This window comes from Meriones unguiculatus, chromosome 1 (genome assembly GCF_030254825.1).
Source record: "Meriones unguiculatus strain TT.TT164.6M chromosome 1, Bangor_MerUng_6.1, whole genome shotgun sequence".
NCBI lineage: Eukaryota > Metazoa > Chordata > Mammalia > Rodentia > Muridae > Meriones > Meriones unguiculatus.
Genome location: NC_083349.1, coordinates 116,414,104 through 116,420,103, shown reverse-complemented (window position 1 = coordinate 116,420,103; position 6,000 = coordinate 116,414,104).

Sequence of the window (6,000 nt, the reverse complement as noted above, 5' to 3'; positions counted from 1 at the left end):
AAACATTTACAACGAATAAAGCCAATTCCATTTTTCAAATTTCTCCTTCAAGAGATTCACAGAATCACATTCAGCATTTCTAAGCTGTGCAAGTTTGGAGAGGGGAAGGAAACTGGATCTGGAAAAATTCATGGTTTTGAGTAAATAATGAAGGTCTTTGCCTGCAGTTCTTTATTTTGGTTGCAAATGGCTCCAGTGGTCAGAAAAAAATAAATAAATCTTTATAGCTTTACATCATGTTTTCCCATCAGTTTATTCTTATGCTAAAACATCTCTTGTAATAAATTAGTGTTAAGTGATTGTGCAAACAATGGGCCAATAGAGCTGTTTCAGGGTCCTTTGTTTTTAAAACCTTCCTTTTGTTGCAGATGCCCCAGACACCCATTCTGAGATCATGTCCTGCTCCTGCTCTGAGGTCCTGCTATCTGTCCCCCATGTTCCTTGTGTTGCGAGGGAGTAGAGATACTGTCTTTTTTGTTGCCCACTCTGATCAGACTGGTATTTGCTTTGACGCTGCCAAAGAGTTATGTTTCTGTCAGCCCCGTTTTCTTGGCTTTGGCAAAATCCTGGTTATATTTCCCAATTACAAAGTCATGACTCATGTTGTAGCATCTCCCGATTTAAAATTAGCACAACAGATTGGATTTGTTAAACTGAAAACAGCAGGGAAGGATGAGCGATCCATCATAGTGACAATCCCCGGTATTGGTGGAGCCACAGGAAACTTGAAACAAAATGCAGGAAGATTTGAGAAGAGTTTTAACCCATTAGGAATTTTTACTGTTTAGTCTCAGCAGGACGAATAAACACATTTTGAACAATCCCGAGGCATGGTCATTGTGTTTATTAAAACAATTTTAAACTAAGCCGTAGTAGCAAATTAATAAATAATATGAGGCTTCAATAAAAAAAGGTGCGTTTCACTTTAATTTTTATATGGCAAGTCCAACACGAGAGAGTCCCCTAGCTATACTGAGGGTCTAGACAGATCCATCTTAGTTCTTTGGCCTTCGTGGTCAGAAAGAAGTGAAGAAAGACTAGATAATTTTACCTCAGGTTTTTATTGTGCCCAGTGGCACCGCTCTCCCTCCACCAATGGCCCCCTAAGTGGCATTTGCTATTTCTTCTCATACGAATTATATGGCTCTCTAATTTCAGGAAGACTCATGCATTCCCCAACTACTCGGAAAGGAAAAGCATTCAAATATTGGCAAATCAGGGAGTGCTGACAAGCCCCCCCCTTCTTCTGGTCATCAAATGATTGCTTTACTTTTCTTCCCATTCAAAAGAGACATCTTCTGAACTATAGTTTTATTCTTTTATCTCAAGAGAGGTACCATCTGAAAAGTCACACGTGAATGTCACTTTCTTCACTAGTTTTGAAGATTGTTTCTTTTAATCCAGAGATTCCTGTGCAGTGTGACAATGGGATAAGGAAGTAGTTTGTCATTCCTGCTGTGCTGGAGAGAGAATGAGGATGACCGCTGCTCACCTCATCACAGTATGAGCTGACCGTACTGTAATCCACCTGGCATGTTTTTGGTAAAGGAGACTCTTCCTTGATTAGATCCTTACTTCATTCTCTTATGGGAGATTCTTGGTGTTTATTTGTTCTTTCCTCTGGAGGTGATGTCTGAGCAAGTCTTTCATTCTTCATTTTTATTTTTGTAGGTCATTTCTGATATTGGTGGCATGTTCAGGAGCTCCGTTGCTTTCTTAGACCTTGTCCCGCTATGCCTGTATTTAAACCAGTTGGTTCATTCCTGAGCTTAATACTTCCAAATACTTTGCAAAGTGTTGCTTTCATTAACATCTTCATGCTCCACCCTAAGACCTAGACAACTAATTTCATTAAATCCATCATCTTTTCTCATAGAGAGTAATTGTTTTACCATGAGTTCCATTCGTCCTCTGTCCAACATTAGTATTCTTTAGAACATCTCTCTAACACTTTCTCACATGTGAGCAAATGATACTTATGTATCTTTTGAGACTGATCTTCACTTTTGGTATCAATTTTACACCATCCATAGTTGGTTAGTTATGGTGCCCTGACATAGTATCACTATAATCTTATATTCTTAATACACCAAATACTAGCTTCTCTGTCCATTATAATTTTTATTAGTTAATTACTCATTATATATTCTATATGTCATCTTAACCAAGACCTCATTGACTCAGTTTCCCCAAAAATGTGTGAATAATGAATTAATAACTTTGTATATTCCAGAAATCAATTAATTTTGACATGTATTAAAGGTACTAAGCAACTCATTCTAAGACATGTAGCCAAAATTGGAATGTAGATTTTGTTCTGAATTCAAAGCTCATGTCTTCTATGTTTTCTTTCATTCTTCTAAGGTGTTGCATTTGTAGTTTTCTGTAGAGAGTTTTAAAAAAGTGTTTTCAGAGTTTCCACATGTATACCAATTACCTAGATATCTAATTAAGATACAGAGTCTGCTTCCAGAGAATAGGCTTGAGATTAAAAGTTTATAAGGTCAAATGTTGTTGTTGTTGCTGCTGCTGCTGCTGCTGCTGCTGCTGCTGCTATGATGGTGTTCTTACAGCCTCTTTATCATGATCAAGGCCAGCAGTCAAAGGTCTTACAGATGTGAAGCTATTTGAAGCAACATCATTCTGATATCCTAGAAAGAAGTAATTTTAAATCATAATAAACAAATACTTTTCAAAGATAGATTGATGGGCATATTCTTTATTACCACCATTAAGAGATTAAATATGCATTAGTTATGAATGTTATTTAGACTTTACATTGAAAATGACGAACATTAACAAGCCCATTTCTGTGGAATCCTTAGGTGTGGTTATATCCATGTAACTCGAAATGAAGAAGTCAGAGGGTCCTAGACAGAAATGGATGGTTAGGCCAAAGCATGTATGGTTATAAAATTTTTTTCTTTAAGTTTGACTAAATTTAGAAACTATGAGAAAGAATGTCTTTATTGAAAAGACCCTTTTTAGAGTTTATTCTCCCCAGATTTAAGGATAGAATTAAATCCATACCAAGAAGGAAAGGATATTTTGGCTTCAGATCCAGAGTCTGAGATGTCCAGTTTTGCAGTTTTCAAGCATTTTCAAAGGAGGAATTGCCTAATGCACTCATAAATTTCCATCAGTAAGCAGAATGCTTTCATGTAATGCCATTCTTAACATGAGAACAGCAGAGGGACGTAAATCAGAAGAAATAAAAACTTGCTTCAGATGCCGCAAGATCAATTGAGTCCAAGAGCCACTCAATGATAGCTTTAGAAAATATTTATTTTTGTTGATTAAATTTGTTCTTTAACAACTCCATACACATATATAGATCATTATGTTTACTATCACCCCCATCTTCTCGTTACCCTCCTACCCTGGTCATTTTCCTCTACTCTGTCTTACTATTCCCTTTCCAGTTTTTTCATTCTTGTTCTTTTCTTTTGTTTTATGATCCACTGATTTTAGCTATGACTGTGTGTGTGGCAACAGGCATAAAAGTATCATTTGAAGCCACATGACCTCATTATGGGATACACAATTGAACATCATTATTGTCCTTTTCATATAATCTATTAATATGCGGTAAATCAGTATTGGGAGAGTAGGACCCTGCGAGTCCATTCCAGACCTGTAGTTGGGTATCGACAGGCCGAATGTTATGTAGGTTCTATGCAGGCAATCTCAACTGTTGTAAGAAGATGTTTGCGATGCGTGTGTAATGCCGTGAAGATAGCATTTAATAATAGTTCTTCTCTGTCTTCCGGCTCTTACATTCTTTCCACTCCTTCTTCTAGAATGTTCTTTGAATCTTACAGGGGGTAGTCTAAAGATCCCTTTTAGAGCTTAGCACTCAAACTTCACTTATTCTGAGCATTCTGAACAGTCGGTTAGTCTGTTTACTACAAAGATAAACATATCTGATTAAAGATGATAATTGCACTTGTCTACAGATAAAAATATATTTAGAATGAAGTTCAATGCCACATCTATTAAACAATAGTAAATCTAGTAAACAATAGTTCTGAGTTCTTCCTTAGAGTCTATGATATTCGCACTTTGGGTTTTTTTTTTTTACTAGAATTATAGTACAAATCATGAATTCCCTCTTTCAGAGCATGCAGCAAATAATAGTCTGAGAATGATTCGTTACCCCATTACAGTCATACCACCATTGCACCAGTTGGCACTACTTGCCTTGAAGATTGACATTACAATTCATAGAATTCATTGCTAGATATATTATTAATGTCTCCTCTCCTTTAACAGCTCAAATAGCACCTTCTTGAACTGAGGAAACTAGCTAGCACAGAAGAAACTTCAAGATCAGACCTAGCTTGATTTCCTTATATATTGCGCCCAAAGTGTGTGATATCTTCAGCCACGGGGTTTTTATTACCTACTTTTGGTGAACAACCAATAAGAATAGCTACAGCTTCAATTGTTTCAGTAAAATATCAAAGCACAAAATATGCAATGTTGTATAACCTTCCTGTATACCAATGGCAGTCATACTAAGAAAGAGATAAGAGAAACATTCTCATTCGCAATAGCCAAAATATCTTAAAATTAACCCAAATAAAGAAAAAAAAAAGACCTAAAATTTAAAACACAGAAGGAAGGAATAGAGGAAGCGCTCTAAAAGATACAAAGATACCACATGTTCATACGTAGGCAAGATTAACATTGAGAAAATGGCTATCTTACCAATATGAATCAGTAGATTCAATGCAACAACAATCAAAATTTTAACTTCATTTTTCACAGATATAAAAAGCCCAAAATTTTACATAGAAACACAAAAGACTTCCTACAGGCAAAACAATCCTAAGAAATAAGAGTACTACACAGAAACAGACACATAGATTAATAGAATAGAATGGAAACCTAGATATCAACCCATAAAACTAAAGTTACTTGATTTTTTTGACAAACAAAAATTACACACTGAATAGAAGAAAGTCTCTTCCACAAATAGCACTATAAAAGCAGAATATCCATGAGTAGAAGGAAAATAGACCCTCTCCTCTCTCACCATCCATGCAATCAACTCCAAATCTATAATAGACCCCAGCTTAAAACCTGGAACCTGAAAGTGCTAAAGAAAAAAGTAGGAAACCCAGTGCAAGATGAAAGAATAGGTGTTGTTGTTTTGAATAAGCATCTAGTTCCTCAGCAAATATCTTTAAGATACAAGACTATAGAGACAAGTTCTATAGCTAAAAGAAGGAGGCATGGCTATTTGTGAAAACATGCCATTCACAATCCATCAATGTGAGTTCAGAACATGGCCCAGGCAGCCTGTTTATCTTCCAGATCCTACAGCTGGATATTTCCCAGACATCCCAGAGAAGGTTACTTCTGGCTGTGACTGTGTGCTAAAGGACTTAACTGGTCTGAGATCATAACATGGGCCTTGATTTTGGCTTTGTAAAGTCAGCAATCCACCTTCCATGGATTTTATCAAAGTATCTGTTCACAGGCCACCATATCTCCTGCAGTAATTCAATAAAAGCCCAGATCCCCTGTTGAAAACTATGGTGTTGAATCAGGTCATATTACACAAAACCTTCCTGTTATTGCAAGGAGGGAGTCCCTTGAGAACTTATTGCTGGGAGTTTGTATCTGAGGCCACATTATCAGAACAATGTTATTGCTGTGACTTTCAAAACATTTGCTAACATGTTTTTTGAATCTTGCTGTGTTCAGGCAAGCTCTGTAGCCCTACCACTTATAAACTGCTACTCGATTTAGAAAAAATAAGCTAAGTTAAGACATAGTCAGCTGTGTGTGTTGTAAGATAAGTACATAAGTACATAACTAAGTCTCACTCAGATATTTGTATACTTCTGGTCAAACTGAGGTGTGGGAAGTGCCAATAATGACTGGTGTTTAACAGTGCCCTGATTAATTCAATTCTCCTTTTTTTGTTTTGTTTAGTCACTAGGAAGGTGTTAACCTAAAACTTAAACATTACAAGCATATCCAAGTATGCTA